The sequence below is a fragment of the Hypanus sabinus genome, chromosome 26, assembly GCF_030144855.1.
Source record: "Hypanus sabinus isolate sHypSab1 chromosome 26, sHypSab1.hap1, whole genome shotgun sequence".
In the NCBI taxonomy this organism is placed as follows: Eukaryota; Metazoa; Chordata; class Chondrichthyes; order Myliobatiformes; family Dasyatidae; genus Hypanus; species Hypanus sabinus.
This window is the reverse complement of record NC_082731.1, coordinates 42097904-42115696: the sequence shown is the minus strand read 5'-3', so window position 1 is coordinate 42115696 and position 17793 is coordinate 42097904. Positions and strand designations below refer to the sequence as shown.

General features: G+C 46.6%; 1 long non-coding RNA gene across 1 annotated transcript; it reads right to left on the bottom strand.

Moving 5' to 3' along the window:
* Nucleotides 1-5293: 5293 nt before the first annotated feature.
* LOC132381488 (uncharacterized) lies at nt 5294-12036 on the bottom strand. The gene is made up of 3 exons (XR_009508049.1): nt 11711-12036; nt 5891-6184; nt 5294-5750 (listed from the first exon to the last, which is right to left on the bottom strand). It is a non-coding gene; the product is annotated as an uncharacterized LOC132381488 (long non-coding RNA).
* Between the last annotated feature and the right edge of the window lie 5757 nt (nt 12037-17793).

The window sequence follows — 17793 nt, the reverse complement described above, 5'->3', positions numbered from 1 at the left end:
AGAGGACTAGAATATAAAAGAAAGGATGTAATGTTGAGGCTTTATAAAGCACTGGCGAGGCCTCGTTCGGAGTATTGTGAGCAGTTTTGGGCCCCTTATCTAAAAATGGGTCTTCAGGGGACATTAGCGAGAATGATTCCAGAATTGAAAGGATTACCATATGAGAACCAGTTGATGGCTCTGTGCCTGTACTCTCTAGAATTTAAAAGAATGAGGGGGAGATAGCATAGAAACCTATTGAATGTTGAAAGGTCTTAATAGACTGGATGTGGAGAGGATGTCTCCTGTGGTGGGGGGAAGAGTCTAAGGCCAGAGGTCACAGCCTCAGAGTACAGGGATGTCCATTTAGAACGGAGATTAGGAGGAATTTACTGAGCAAGAGAATGGTAAATCTGTGGAATTCAATGCCACAGGAGGCTGTGGAGGCCAAGTCATTGGGTGTATTTAAGGCAGAGATTGATAGATTCTTGATTGGCCAGGGCATGAAGGGATACGGGGAGAAGGCAGGGGATTGGGGCTGAGAGGGAAAATGGATCAGACATGATGAAAAGGGGGAGCAGAATCGATGGGCCAAATGGCCTGATTCTGCTCCTATATCTTAAGGTCTAAATACCCCTGCTGGGTGGCAATGAATTCCACAGACTCAACTCTCTCTGAATAATGAAATACCTCCACACCTCTCTTCTAAATCAATGTCTAAAGTGCTGTCCCTTTAAAGCAACTCTTCAACCCAGACTAATCTTGGACTCAGCAGTGCCAATATTTGCTCAATTTAGACACCGATCAGAGCACTGCTATTGGCCATCCCGGGGTCTAAGTCCACAGCTCCCCGGAGGCAGCCGCACATTGATTGGTTGGTAAGGAAGGCCTTCATTGGCCGAAGCATGGAATTCAAGAACCAAGAAGTTATGTTTGTCGATTTATAAAACTCTGTTCAGGCTGTAGTACTGCTTTCAATTTTGGTTGTGCTATTACAGGAAGGATGTGAGGGTGGGGGGGAGGTGTTGTTGACACACACAAAATGCTGGAGGAAATCCGCAGGTCAGGCAGCATCGGTAGGGAGAAATAAACGGTCGACGATTTGAGCTGAGACCTTTCTTCAGGGCTGGAAAGGAAAGGAGGAAGATGCCAGAGTTAAAAGGTTGGGGGGCGGGGAGGGGAAGGAGGCTAGCTAGAAGGTGATAGGTGAAGACAGGTGGGTGGGAAAGGTCAAGTGTTGAAGAAGAAGGAATCTGATTGGAGAGGAGACTGAAAGGGTAGGAGGAGGTGATAGGCAGGTGAGAAGAGGTAAGAGGCCAGAGTAGGAATAGAAGAAGGCAGAGGGGGATGGGAATGCTTTTTACCAGAAGGAGAAATTGATATTCATCAAACACGAGGAAATTTGCAGATGCTGGAAATTCAAACAACAACACACACAAAATGCTGGTGGAACACAGCAGGCCAAGCAGCATCTACAGGGAGAAGCACTGTCGACGTTTTGGGCCGAGACCCTTCGTCAAGACTAACCGAAAGGAAAGATAGTAAGAGATTTGAAAGTAGTGGGGGGAGGGGGAAATGTGAAATGATAGAAGACCGGAGGGTGTGGGATGAAGCTAAGAGCAGGAAAGGTGATTGGCGAAAGTGATACGAGCTGGAGAAGGGAAAGGATCATGGGACTGGAGGCCTCGGGAGAAAGAAAGGGGGGGGGGGGGGAAGCACCAGAGGGAGATGAAGAACAGGCAAACAACTAAATATGTCAGGGATGGGGTAAGAAGGGGAGGAGCGGCATTAATGGAAGTTAGAGAGATCAATGTTCATACCATCAGTTTGGAGGCTACCCAGCCGGTATATAAGGTGTTGTTCCTCCATCCTGAGTTTGGATTCATTTTGACATTAGAGGAGGCCATGGATAGACATATCAGAATGGGAATGGGACGTGGAATTAAAATGTGAGGCCACTGGGAGATCCTGCTTTTTCTGGCAGACCGAGCGTAGGTGCTCAGCAAAACGGTCTCCCAGTCTCATGATCCTTTCCCTTCTCCAGCTCTGTATCACTTTCGCCAATCACTTTTCCAGCGCTTAGCTTCATCCCACCCCCTCCGGTCTTCTCCTATCATTTCGCATTTCCCCCTCCCCCCACTACTTTCAAATCTCTTACTATCTTTCCTTTCGGTTAGTCCTGACGAAGGGTCTCGGCCCAAAACGTCGACAGCGCTTCTCCCTATAGATGCTGCTTGGCCTGCTGTGTTCCACCAGCATTTTGTGTGTGTTGTTGATATTGATGCCATAATGTTGGAAGCCTCCAGATAGAATATACGAGGGGTGATTGTGGCCCAAGGTTCTCCCTCTACCTTAGGCCATAAACTTATCAATCACCCTGATGAGTTATTAACTTCAAAATCTGCATAATCACTCAAAGAGTTGAACTGCAGATGCCTGTAACAAAAGCTGTATAACTCATCTCCTTCTACCTCAGGCCACGAACTTATCAATCACCCAACTGTGGACACTTTCTGGAGGTCCAAGATCCGTATGCTCCACGACCGCTGGACCAAGTGTGTGCATGTAGGAGGGGAATATGTTGAAAAATCAATGTGCTATGTTTTCTAAAAGTGACTCCTTCTACCTTAGGCCACGAACTTATCAATCACCCGTCGTAAGGTGTGATTTTAATTTGTTGTTTTCTAGGTGTGCCGCTAGGCGGCCGGAGATGTAGTGACTTCGAGGTGAGCGGTCACGAGTTCGAATCCGGCCGGCTTCGTGCACGCTTTCCATTCGTGCTGGGTTGAGCGTCGATCCAGCGACTCGGCCTCGTAAAAAACAGACTAAAGAAATGGCACCGTTGCTGCCCGACCCATCACGAGGCGTGGAAGGAAAAAACTGAATTGCTGCCGCAAAATGACAAGTTCTTGACCTGCATCAGTGATAATAAACCTAATTCTGATAAATCTTACAAGAGGAGGCCACCGACTGACCCGTCGGAACAGGAATTAGAGTGCTGGGCCACCGGGGAGTTTCACTTTTGGCAGGAGGAGCGGAGGCTATGGAGATATGGGGGGTTATGGAGAGAGTGCAGAGGTGTCTAACCAGGATTAGAGGGCACGTTCTCTAAGGGGCAGTTGGATGAGTTTGGGTTGTTTTCTTTAGAGCAGCAGAGACCGAGGGGAGATCTGAGAGAAGTTTATAAAATTACGAGCGGTATATATGTCCAAGGGTATATATTGTACCGAAAGGACAGGCAGGCAGACAGAGGAGTTGCTCTGTTGCTAAAAAATTAAATTAAAACATTGGAAAGAGGTGATGTAGGGTTGGAAGGTGTTGAATTATTGTGGGTAGAGCTAAGGAACTGCAAGAGTAAAAGGACCCTGATGGGAGTTGTATCCAAACAGTAGTAAGGATGTGATCTACAAGTTACAGTGGGAAACTGAAGATGCATTCCATAAGGGCAATGTTACAAGAGTCATGGGGGACTTCAAAATGCAGATGAATTGGGGAAACCAGGTTGGTGCTGGATTCCAAGAAGGAGAGTTTCTAGAATGCCTATGGGATCAATAAAGTATTAGTAGTTATTATTATTATTATTACTATTATTATTCTTTGGCTTTTTAGAGCAGCTCATGGTTGACCCCACTAGGGGATCAGCTATTCAGAATTGGGTGTTGTGCAATGAACCAGAATTGTATCAGTATTACAGTGGAGTAAAGGGAATTACAGAGGCATGAGAGAGGAGCTGGCCAGAACTGATTGGAAAAGAACACGGGCAGGGAAGATGGCAGAGCCATCTTTTTATAAAAGCCAGCGAGAGGGCATATAATAGAACAAAAATGAGTGGGAAGTTAGAGGACTGGGAAGATTTTGTAAACCAACAGAAGGCAACTACAACTTCATTAAAAAGGAAAAGATGGAATACAAAAGTAAACTAGCCAATAATATTAAAGAGGATACCAAAAGTTTCTTCAAGTACATAACATGTAAAAGAGAGGTGGATGTCAGATACTGGAAAACAGAGTTGGAGAGGGAGTAATGTTAGGGGGACAAGGAAATCATGGGCAAACTGAATGAGTATTTTGCATCAGTCTTCACTGTGGAAGACATTAACAGTGTGGTGGAAGTTCCAGGTGTCGGGGGTCATTAAATATGTGAAGTTGCCATTTCTTTCTGTACGTACAGTTTGTTGTCTTTTGTTCACTGGTTGAACGCCCGAGTTGGTGTGGTCTTTCATTGATTCTGTTATGGTTATTATTCTATTCGAGATTTATTGAATATGCTCACAAGAAAATGAATCTTAGGGTTGTTGAAACATACATATGAACATAAGAAATAGGAGCAGGATTAGGCCATCCGGCCCATCGAGCCTACCCTGCCATTCAATGAGATCACGGCTGAACTGTCCATAAACTCAGCTCCATCTACCTGCCTTTTCCCCATAACCCTTAATTCCCTTACTATGTAAAAACCTATCTAACTGTATCTTAAATACACTTAGTGAAGAAGCCTCAACTGCTTTATAATAAATTTACTTTGAACTTTGAGTTCCCTCAACATTGTGTTTACCTCTGATTATTTTAAACTTTAGGCCAGTCCTTGTCAGATTACAGAATGAAGAGCCGTATGTGTTGGCCATGTGAAGACCCCTGGACCATCTGGTAGCATTAAAGGCTCTCCAGAAATGCATGTTTTTATCCCCCGAGAGATCTTCTAAGGCAGGAAACAGGGCGTGAAGGTCAGCCAGATGGAGGAAGTGTTTGCCAGGGCCGGTGAACTCTGAACTCTGAGATAAGACAGACTCTTTGAAATGGTTTGGAGGTGCAATGTCCGAAGGCAGATCTCTGCTCAGGTGAAGGTTAAAGTATCACAGGAGTGGAGGTGGAAGAGAGATAGCGATCATTCTCTCCGCCCAGACCTAAGATAAGGTTAGGTCAACTGTAGAGAGGCCACACTCCAGGACATGGGGCCTTTGATAAATAGACCCTATCAACCCATCCACGCAGTGTCTTGTCAATTTATCCATTAATCCTTGTCACAATCCCTTGGACGAAAAACCTGTTTTTTTTGCCCAACTTCTTTGATATTTTTACTTTAACTACCCATCACCTTAGCAACGTTTTGTTGTGGGCCTTATCTCACTTAGCTGGCCCGTTGCCAATGGCAACAGGCACTCCCAGGCCTGGTTTAGATAAAAAAGGAGCAAAGATAAATACCCAAGGTGTCAGAAATCAGAAATGAAAGAAAGCTCCAAAAGCATGAAATGTTTCTTTGGCATCAGAGTTCAAGAAGTAATAATCAGCTGTTGATATCATTTCTGTTTGGGCAATGCATCAAAGGACTGGAGGTGTGGTTTTAAGTGTTGTTAAGTGACTCTATTATGTAATCTAGTGTGAAGAGAATGCCACATTGTCAAAAATGTTTTTTCCCCAACAAGAACTGCAAATGATTGAAAGAGAACAGCCCTATGCTGTGTGGAGAGATGCATGTACTTATCTCTGCCAATGCCACTGAAGCTGGCTACAGTAGGTAATAGTACTGGCGTATGTCGAGAAATTTGTTAACTTTGCGCCAGCAATACAATGCAAAACATAATAATAGAGAGATAAACTGAATTACTTTAAGTATATTTATATTAAATAGTTAAATTAAAAAAGTAGGGCAAAAATAGAAATAAAAAAGTAGTGAGGTAGTGTTCACGGGTTCAATGTCCATTCAGAAATCTGATGGCAGAGGGGAAGAAGCCGTTCCTGAATCGTTGAGTGTGTGCCTTCAGGCTCCTGTACCTCCTCCCTGATGGCAGAGGGGAAGAAGCTGTCCCTGAATCGTTGAGTGTGTGTTGTCAGGCTCCTGTACCTCCTCCCTGATGGCAGAGGGGAAGAAGCTGTTCCTGAATCGTTGAGTGTGTGCCTTCAGGCTCCTGTACCCCCTCCCTGATGTTGAGAGGGCATGTCCTGGGTGCTGGGGGTCCTTAATGCTGGACGCTGCCTTTCTAAGGAATCACTCCCTGAGGATGTCCTGGGCACTGTGGAGGCTAGTACCCGTGACAGAGCTGACTAACTTGACAAGTTTCTGCAGCAGAGTCTCTTGTGTTTGGTCATGCTCTCGACTTGCTTCTGGCAGACGGTGGGAAGGTGTAGGTGAGGCACTCGCCCCAGGTTAGTGGACTCACTTCCTCCTTGGTGATGGGGTGATTGAGTAAAGCCGCACCACACGGGAGCTGTAACCGAGAAAGAGAACAAACCTCTATTTACACAGCAAACCTTCAGAAGAGCAAGTCCAGGACAATCTCGCACTCCTGACATGATCTCAACCCAATGATAACAAAAAACAATGAAGTGCAGCTTAATTGCTATAATCAGCTTTAACATGTAAATTTTACACAATTATGTGTTTACAATGATGGCACTCCCCAACTAGCAGAACCTCTTTGAACATTCTCCACTGGTGTCTGTTCCAAAAGCCTCTGACACCTAAAGCAACACCCACAAAGGCAGGAGGAGCTCAGCAGGTCAGGCAGCATCTACGGAAATGAACAGGTAGTCAGCGTTTCAGGCTGAGAGCCTTCAGGACTGAGAAGGAAGGATGGGGGGGGGGGGGGAAAGATGCCAGGGTAAAAAGGTGGGGAGAGGGGAAGGAGGATAGCTGGAAGGTGAGGGGTGAAGCCAGGTGGGTGGGAAAGGTCAAGGACTGGAGAGGAAGGAATCTGATCGGAGAGGAGAGTGGCCCATAGGAGAAAGGAAAGGAGGGGAGGACCCAGGGGGAGGTGATGGGCAGGAGGGGAGAGCAGCCGCCACGGTAGGGTAGCGTTTACCGCAACGCTTTACTACAGCTTTGGATTTCCCAGTTCTGAGTTCAATTCCCGTCGCTTCCTGTGAGGAGTTTGTACGTTCTTCCCCCCCCCCCCATGACCGTGGGGGTTTCCTCTGGGTGCTCTGGTTTCCTCCCACAGTCCAAAGACGTAGGTTAATAGGTCAGAATCAGGTTTAATTTCACCAGCATACAAAATGTTGTGAAATTTGTTGACTTTGCAGCAGCTGTGATAAAAGCTGTAAATTACTGAAGTATACACTATAAATCAAATAGATAAATTGAATAAGACAATAGACAATAGGTGCAGGAGTAGGCTATTCGGCCCTTCTAGCCAGCACCGCCATTCACTGTGATCATGGCTGATCATACACAATCAGTACCCCGTTCCTGCCCTCTCCCCATATCCCTTGACCCCGCTATCTATAAGAGCTCTATCTAACTCTCTCTTGAATGCATCCAGAGACTTGGCCTCCACTGCCTTCTGGGGCGGAGCATTCCACATATCCACCACTCTCTGGGTGAAAAAGTTTTTCCGCATCTCTGTTCTAAATGGCCTACCCCTTATTCTTAAACTGTGGCCTCTAGTTCTGGACTCACCCATCAGTGGGAACATGCTTCCTGCCTCCAGTGTGTCCCTTAATAATCTTATATGTTTCAATCAGATCCCCTCTCATCCTTCTAAATTCCTGTGTATACGAGCCCAGTCACTCCAATCTTTCAACATACGACAGTCCCGCCATTCTGGGAATTAACCTTGTGAACCTACGCTGCACTCCCTCAATAGCAAGAATGTCCTTCCTCAAATTTGGAGACCAAAACTGCACACAATACTCCAGGTGGGGTCTCACCAGGGCTCTGTACAGCTGCAGAAGGACCTCTTTACTCAATTCCTCTTGTTATAAAGGCCAGCATGCCATTAGCTTTCTTCACTGCCTGCTGTACCTGCATGCTTGCTTTCATTGACTGATGTACAAGGACACCTAGATCTCGTTGTGCTTCCCCTTTTCCTAACGACTCCATTTAGATAGTAATCTGCCTTGTGTTCTTGTCACCAAAGTGGATAGCCACACATTTATCCACATTAAACTGCATCTGCCATACATTTGCCCACACACCCAACCTGTCCAAGTCACCCTGCATTCTCATAACATCCTCCTGACATTTCACACTGCCACCCAGCTTTGTGTCATTGGCAAATTTGCTAATGTTACTTTTAATCCATTCATCTAAATCATGAATGTATATTGTAAACAGCTGCAGTCCCAGCACCGAACCTTGCGGTACCTCACTGCTTACAGCCTGCCATTCCGAAAGGGACCCATTAATCGCTACTCTTTGTTTCCTGTCAGCCAGCCAATTTTCAATCCATGTCAGTACTCTGCCCCCAATACCATGTGCCCTAGTTTTGCCCACTAATCTCCTATGTGGGATGTTATCAAAAGCTTTCTGGAAGTCCAGGTACACTACATCCACTGGCTCTCCCTTGTCCATTTTCATAGCTACATCCTCAAAAAACTCCAGAACATTAGTCAAGCATAATTTTCCCTTCATGAATCCATGTTGACTCGGACTGATCCTTCTACTGCTATCCAAATGTGTTGTAATTTCCTCTTTTATAATTGACTCCAGCATCTTTCCCACCACTGATGTCAGGCTAACCGGTCTATAATTCCCTGTTTTCTCTCCCCCTCCTTTCTTGAAAAGTGGGACAACATTAGTCACCCTCCAATCAGCAGGAACTGTTCCTGAATCTATAGAACATTGGAAAATGATTACCAATGCGTCCACGATTTCTAGAGCCACTTCTTTAAGTACCCTGGGATGCAGACCATCAGGTCCCGGGGACTTATCAGCCTTCAGACTCAACAGTCTATCCAACACCGTTTCTTGCCTAATATAAATTTCCTTCAGTTCATCCTTTACCCTAGTTCCCTTGGCCAGTATTACATCTGGGAGATTGTTTGTGTCTTCCCTAGTGAAGACAGATCCAAAGTACCTGTTCAACTCATCTGCCATTTCCTTGTTCCCCATAATAAATTCACCTGTTTCTGTCTTCGATGGCCAATTTTGGTCTTAACTATTTTTTTGCTATTCACATAGCTAAAGAAGGTTTTACTATCTTCCTTTATATTCTTGGCTAGTTTATCTTTGTACCTCATTTTTTCCTGGCGTATTGCTTTTTTTGTTATCTTCTGTTGCTCTTTAAAAGCTTCCCAGTTGTCTGGTTTCCTGCTCATCTTTGCTATGTTATACTTCTCTTTTATTTTTATACTGCCCTTTACTTCCCTCGTCAGCCACGGCCACCCCTTACTCCCCTTAGGATCTTTCTTCCTCTTTTGGAATGAACCGATCCTGCACCTTCTGCATCATTCCCAGAAATACCTGCCATTGTTATTCCACTGTCTTCCCTGCTAGGGTATTGTTCCATTGAACTTTGGCTAGCTCCTCCCTCATAGCTCCATAGTTCCCTGTGTTCAACTGTAATACTGACACATTCGATTTTCCCTTCTCCTTCTCAAATTGTAGGTTAAAACATATCATATTATGGTCACTACCCCCTAATGGCTCCTTTACCTTGAGTTCCCTGACCAAATCCAGTTCATTGCACAACACTAAATCTAGAATTGCCTTCTCCCTGGTAGGCTCCAGTACAAGCTGTTCTAAGAATCCATCTCGGAGGCACTCCACAAACTCCCTTTCTTGGGGTCCAGTACCATTCTGATTCTCCCAATCTACCTGCATGTTGAAATCCCCCAAGACAACTGTGTCATTACCTTTGTGACGTGCCAATTTTAACTCTTCATTCAACTTACACCCTACATCCAGACTGCTGTTTGGGGGCCTGTAGATAACTCCCATTAGGGTCTTTCTACCCTTAGAATTTCTCAGTTCTATCCATACTGACTCTACATCCCCAGATTCTATGTCCCCCCTCGCAAGGGAACATATGTCATTCCTCACCAACAGAGCCACCCCACCCCCTCTGCCAGCCAGTCTGTCCTTTTGATAAGATGTACATCCTTGAATATTCATTTCCCAGGCCCTGTCCACTTGAAGCCATGTCTCAGTTATTCCCATAACATCGTACTTGCCAATTTCCAACTGAGCCTCAAGCTCATCTGCTTTATTCCTTATACTTCGTGCATTCATATATAATACTTTTAATTCGTTACTCCCCTCTCCTTTCACATCAATTCCTGTTTCACTTGGCCATACTGTATGATCTCTTCTTGAGCTTTCTACTCCATTGATCCTGTTGTCCTTTTTAACTTTTCTTATTTTCACTTTCCCTTTAACTCCATCTTTATATTGCCAGTTCATCCCCTCCCCTCCACTACTTAGTTTAAACACATCCATGTTGCAGTGGCAAACCTGTCTGCCAGAATGCTGGTCCCCCGCCTATTAAGGTGCAACCCGTCCCTTTTGTACAATTCATCCCTACCACAAAACAGATCCCAGGGGTAAAAAATGTAAATCCTTGCTTCCTGCACCAGTTCCTCAGCCACACATTCAGATCCATTATCTCCCTGTTCCTGCTCGAGGAACTGGAAGCAAACCAGAGATAACCACCCTGGAATTCTCTGCCACAGGAAACAGTTGAGGCTGGTTCATTGGCTACACTTAAGAGGAAGTTAGATATGGCCCTTGTGGCTAAAGGGATCGGGGGTATGGAGAGAAAGCAGGTACAGGGTTCTGAGTTGGATGATCAGCCATGATCATACTGAATGGTGGTGCAGGCTTGAAGGGCTGAATGGCCTACTCCTGCACCTATTTTCTATGTTTCTATAAGTCCTGCTTTTCAGCCTTCTTCCGAATTCTCTGAAGTCAATAGACAATAGACAATAGGTGCAGAAGTAGACCATTCGGCCCTTCGAGCCTGCACCGCCATTTTGAGATCATGGCTGATCAACTACTATCAATACCCGGTTCCTGCCTTGTCCCCATATCCCTTGATTCCCCTATCCATAAGATACCTATCTAGCTCCTTCTTGAAAGCATCCAGAAAATTGGTCTCCACTACCTTCCGAGTCAGTGCATTCCAGACCCCCACAACTCTCTGGGAGAAGAAGTATTTCCTTAACTCTGTCCTAAATGACCTACCCCTTATTCTCAAACCATGCTCTCTGGTACTGGATTCTCCCAGCATCTGGAACATATTTCCTGCCTCTATCTTGTCCAATCCCTTAATAATCTTATATGTTTCAATCAGATCCCCTCTCAATCTCCTTAATTCCAGCGTGTACAAGCCCAGTCTCTCTAACCTCTCTGCGTAAGACAGTTCGGACATCCCAGGAATTAACCTCTTGAATCTACGTTGCACTTCCTCTACAGCCAGGATGTCCTTCCTTAACCCTGGAGAGCAAAACTGTACACAGTACTCCAGGTGTGGTCTCACCAGGGCTCTGTACAAATGCAAGAGGATTTCCTTGCTCTTGTACTCAATTCCCTTTGTAATAAAGGCCAACATTCCATTAGCCTTCTTCACTGCTGCTGCACTTGCTCATTCACCTTCAGTGACTGATGAACAAGGACTCCTAGATCTCTTTGTATTTCTCCCTTACCTAACTCTACACCGTTCAGATAATAATCTGCCTTCCTGTTCTTACTCCCAACCTTAACCTCAAACTTATTCACATTAAACATCATCTGCCAAGTATCTGTCCACTCACTCAGCCTATCCAAGTCACCCTGAATTCTCCTAACATCCTCATCACATGTCACACTGCCACCCAGCTTAGTATCATCTGCTGCAGAATGTCCTTCATCTTCTTCCCGATGTCATTTGTGCCGACATGCACTACCACTTCTGGCTGTTCACCTTCACCCTTGAGGATTCCCTACGATCGGTCCGTGATGTCCTGGATCCTAGCACCAGGGCGGCAACACACCATCCTTAAATCTCGCCTGTTGCCGCAGAAACCCCTTTCCGTACCTCTCACTACGGAGTCCCCTACTACCACGGCTCTTCCTGATGTCTGACTCCTCGGCTCTGCTTCTGCACCAAAATAAGATGATGCTGCAATAGAAATAAAAAGCAGTGAGGTAATACTCATAGGTTCAATGTCCATTCAGAAATCTGTTGGCAGAGGGGAAGAAGCTGTTCTTCAATCGTTGAGTGTGTGTCTTCAGGCTCCTGTACCTCCTCCCTGATGGTAACAATGAAAAGAGAGCACTTCCTGGGTGGGGGAGTCCTTAATGATAGACACTGACTTTGCGAGGCACTGCACTTTGAAGGGGGCCTGGATACGATGGAGGCTGGTGCCCATGATGGAGCTAACTGACTTTATTTTGATCCCCCCCCCCCACCCCACCGATACCAGACAGTGATGCAGCCAGTTAGAATCCTCTCCACGGTACATCAGCAGAAATTTGTGAGTGTTTTTAGTGACATATCAAATCTCCTCAAACTCCTAATGAAATATAGCCAGTGCTGTATGTCTTTGCAGCTATGTCGAGTTGTTGAGTCCAGGATAGATCCTCAGAAGTGTCGACAACCAGGAATTTGAAATGGCTCACTCTCTCCACTTCTGATCCCTCGATGAGGACTGGTGCGTGTTCCCTCGTCTTGCCCTTCCTGAAGTCCACAATTGTCCCACGGTTAGGCGGGGGTTCACTCGGGGGGGTTTGTGGTGGTGCAGTTCGAAGAACCAGAAGGGGCTATTACAAGCCTTAGCTCTAAAAAAAATTTTTTTAAAAATGAGATCCCTGTGAAATCTGCAGATGCTGGAAGTTCAAGCAACAACACACAAAATACTGGTGGAACGCAGCATCTATAGGAAGAAGCACTGTCGACGTTTCAGTCCTGACAAAGGGTCTCGGCCTGAACTGTTGACCGTACTTCTCCCTGTAGATGCTGCCTGGCCTGCTGTGTTCCACCAGCACTTTGTGCGTGTTGCTTGAGATGCCCGTGACCCCGGTTTGCACCTCAGTAAAGGACTCCTGTAATCCTGGCTTGTACCCCTGTATAGTTCCAGCACCTCCATCGTGGGGAGGACGTGGAGTGTCACTGTGGAAGGAAAGATATCTCTCTCTCTCTCCCTTGTCAGTGACAGACAGAGCCTGGGGGATGTCGAAAATGTTGGTGAACAGTTAGATCTTGATGGATTGTAGCCTTTGGGGGCTTTTCCGTTGCCGGCATGGCGGGTGGTGGGAATGCTGATGTTTTTTGCCAGAAGTGTGGGGGGGGTCTGATGCTCCTTGTGTGTGGGAGGGGGGCAGGGGGCATTGGAATTCTTACGTCTTTTTTCTGCCATTCATTCTTTGGGGGGTGGGGAGTTGCTTCTGTTTTGATGTTGTCCGTGGAGAGTGAGAATTTCAGGCTGTATGTTGTGTGCATCCTCTGCTATTAAATGGAACCGGAGAACCACTGAGAGGGAGGTGCGCACACGCCCCAGAAATAAAAGCGTTTCAACATGTTTGAAACATTTTGTCCCCGCAAAAATAACAAGCTGTTTTTCAAAAATCACTTCGGGCGACTGGAGGCTGGAATCTTGGCCTCGAACACCTTCCCTGCATTCTGTTGGCACATGCCGCCCCACCTGCACACTCATTGTGTTCCTCGGAACATCGGGAGAACCACCGACGCTGGAGGCTTATAAACAGAGATTGCTGGAAACACTCGGCACGCCAAGTGGCATCTGCAGTACGGCAGCCCTCGCCAAAGGCCCTCACCGTCCAGGCCTCTCCCCACTACTACCATCGGGCAGGAGCTACAGAAGCCTTAAGTCCCACACCAGTCCGGCAGTTCTAGACCACAATACAGCAGGAGAAAGTGGTCAACAAAATGCTTTACAGTACAGGCGACCCGGGCTCCATTCCCGCTGCTGCCTGTAAGGAGTTTGTGCGGTTTCCCCGTGTCCACATGGGTTATCTCCCACAGTCCAAAGAGTTATTGAATAGTGGGTTAATTGTTCATTGCGAATTGTCCTGTGATTAGGCTAGGGTTAAATCATGGGGTGCTGGGTGGCACAACTCAAACAGCTGGAGGAGTCTTATCCGCGCTATACATCAATAAGTAAATAAATAGATTACCGCTCGACCAACAGGCTCCCGAACTAGCACGTAAAGTCAACTCTGAACACTACTCTGTACTGATCCCTCAACCTCTACACTCACTTTTAGTGACTTTTTATTTCCAATATTCTCAGATTGTTACTTTATTATTTGTACAGGTTGTCTTCCTTAACACAGACAGACATACTTTATTGATCCCGAGGGAAATTGGGTTTCGTTACAGCCGCACCAACCAAGAATAGTGAAGAAATATAGCAATATAAAACCATAAATAATTAAATAATAATAAGTTAATCATGCCAAGTGGAAATTAGTCCAGGACCAGCCTATTGGCTCAGGGTGTCTGACACTCCGAGGGAGGAGTTGTAAAGTTTGATGGCCACAGGTAGGAATGACTTCCTATGACACTCAGTGTTGCATCTCGGTGGAATGAGTCTCTGGATGAATGTACTCCTGTGCCTAACCAGTATATTATGGAGTGGATGGGAGTCATTGTCCAAGATGGCATGCAACTTGGACAGCATCCTCTTTTCAGACACCACCGTCAGAGAGTCCAGTTCCACCCCCACAACATCACTTGCCTTACGACTGAGTTTGTTGATTCTGTTGGTGTCTGTTACCCTCAGCCTGCTGCCCCAGCACACAACAGCAAACATGACAGCACCGGCCACCACAGCCTCATAGAACATCGATTGTTTGTCAGTCTTTGTCTGTTTATGTACAGGTATGACAGCAGAAGAGAGCAAAGGAGAAATGTAGCCATGGTTGCCATCACGACCACCACTGCCACATATACATGTCCCACCTGCAGTAGAACTTGTGGGTCCAGGATCGGACTGTATAGTCATCAAAGATCTCACCGTTAAAGGAGTGGACATCGTCACCAAATTTCGATGGACAACCAAAGAAGAAGAAGATTATAATAAAATTTAAAGGTATTTCTTTCTTTCCATGTAAGTGCCTGTAAGAAAATTTAATTATTTATTGAGATAGGATGTGGAATAAGCCCTATCTCAATAGAAAAACCACACTGTCCAGTAACCCCTGATTTAACCCGAGTCTAATCACGGAACAATTTACACTGACCATTTAACTTACCAACCGGTGCGTCTTTGGACTGTGGGAGGAAACCAGAGCACCTGGAGGAAACCCACGCGGTCACGGGGAGAACGTACAAACTCCTCACAGGCAGCAGCGGGAATTGAACTAGCATTTTGGGTGCTACTTTGATTTCCAGCACCTGGAGATTTTCTCTTGTTTGTAGGTCAAAGTCAGCATGGTTTCCTTGAGGGGAAATCTTGCCTGACAGATCTGTGCAATTCAGTAACCAGCAGGATAGATGAAAAGGGGAGTTCATGGATGTTGTTTATTTGGATTTTCAGAAGGCCTTTGACTAGGTGCCGCAAATGGGGTTCAAGAGCCTAACGTTTGGGTGGTAGCAGCCGTTCCTGAACCTGGTGGTTTGAAGGCTCATTTATTATCAAAGTTTGTATCCATATACAACACTGAAACTTGTCTTCCCCAGATAGCCACGGAATAAAGTAAGAACAGGGAAGTCATTCAGACAGAAACATCAAACCCAGCCCTCCCCCCACCCACACAAAAAAGGACGGCATCCCCAACATCAGCCCCCACACAGAAATGGAACGGGAACCGACCCCCGATAAACAACCCTTTCAGCACACAAGAAAATGAACAGAATCAGAGTCAGGTTTATTATGACCGGCATGTGACGTGAAATTTGTCAACTTAGCAGCAGCAGCAGCAATACATAATATAAAAGAAAAAAATATAAATAAAATAAAAATAATAATAATAAACAAGTAAATCAGTTACATATATTGAATAGATTCTTTAAAAAGTGCAAAAACAGTAATACTATATAGTAAAAAATGATCAACCCCCTCAAACCACACCCCCCCGCACAGCAAAACTGAAATGGAACGGATGATAAAAAACCAGAATATAGAAAGCATAAGTCTGAAACGTCCACAGTCTGTAAACGCAGTAATCCAATCTGTAAATGCAGAACCATGATACCATCGTGCGATATCACCGACACTCATCAAAAATGTGTTGGTGTGAGGCCTGAGGCCTGAGAAGAGAGCACGGCCTGGGTGGTGGGGATCTCTGATGATGGATGCTGCTTTCCTGTGATACCACTTCATGTAGACGTGCTTAAAGGTGGGGAGGGCCTTTACTCGTGGAGGACTGGGCCAAAACCACTAGTTTTTGTACTAAACCTGACCCATTCTGAAACTCGTTTCTGTGGATGCTGACGTTCCCCAGCATTTCGTGTGTGTTCCTTGCGTTCCCAGCGTCTGCAGATTCTCTCCTGTTTGTAGGTATTTCACAAATCGCTCTGTTGGGATACTGTATCAACCGAGTTTTCCCAATCTCCCTGCCAATCGGTAGAGAACGTGGAATAATGACAGGGACACCTTGTGAATCATCATTATCAAAGACAACCCTGGTCACAGTCGTGCCTTCATCTGCACCCCATGCCCACCACATCCCTGACAGTAACACTCTGATACACCCACACCCCTTACTGTGACACTGACCCACCCCACACCCCTCACCGTGACACTGACCCACCCCACTCCCCTTACTGTGACACTGACCCACCCCTCACCCCTCACTGTGACACTGACACACCCCACACTCCTCACTGTGATATTGACACACCCCACTCCATTCACTGTGACACTGACACACCCCCACGCCCCTCACTGTGACACCGACACACCCCACTCCCCTTACTGTGACACTGACCCACCCCACACCCCTCACTGTGACACCGACACACCCCACTCCCCTTACTGTGACACCGACACACCCCACACTCCTCACTGTAACATCGACACATCCCACACCCCTCACTGTGACACTGACACACCCCACTCCCCTCACTGTGACATTGACACACCCCTCACCCCTCACTGTGACACTGACACACCCCACACTCCTCACTGTGACACCGACACACCCCACTCCCCTTACTGTGACACTGACCCACCCCACACCCCTCACTGTGACACCGACACACCCCACTCCCCTCACTGTGACACCGACACACCCCACACTCCTCACTGTAACATCGACACATCCCACACCCCTCACTGTGACATTGACACACCCCACACCCCTCACTGTGACACCGACACACCCCACTCCCCTCACTGTGACACCGACACACCCCACACTCCTCACTGTAACATCGACACATCCCACACCCCTCACTGTGACATTGACACACCCCACACCCCTCACTGTGACACCGACACACCCCACTCCCCTCACTGTGACACCGACACACCCCACTCCCCTCACTGTGACACTGATACACCCCTCACCGTGACACTGACACACCCCACACCCCTCAATGTAACACTGACACATCCCTCACCCCTCACTGTGACACTGACATATCCCTCACCCCTCACTGTGACACCGACACAACCCACCCCTCACTGTGACACTGACACACCCCACACCCCTCACCATGATACTCTCCGCTTCCTCCCTCGCTCTCTCTGACACTCTGATCGAACATGTTATTCCGGCCTTGGATGATGTCATGATAATCACTTTTACTCTCTGTGCAATAAAACTCTTATTTGCTGGCATCGAGTTAGTTTCAGGGCTGATATAACAGATTCAGATAAAGTGAAGGTCAAAGAGTTTCTGGGAAGATTGAGGTCCTCATGCTGTTGATAACTAAGACCCTGAGCCAGCACAGACTCTGTGTGGAGTCTTTCATGAACGAACTACTGGGCAGAGCTGACGTACTTCCCTCTGCCCCAGCACACCTCCCCACCTCCTCTCCTTCAAACAATCCACCTCCTTCTCCACCCTGCCACCGAGGACTCTTCATCTCTTCATTTGGCTGTCTCATGCTATCTTCACACGATCTACTGAATGTTCCTGCTGATGGACCTGGGCTCCCAGCCAGACCACGTTTCGGTTCTGGAACTCAGATCCGGGAACGAGGGCCTCTGC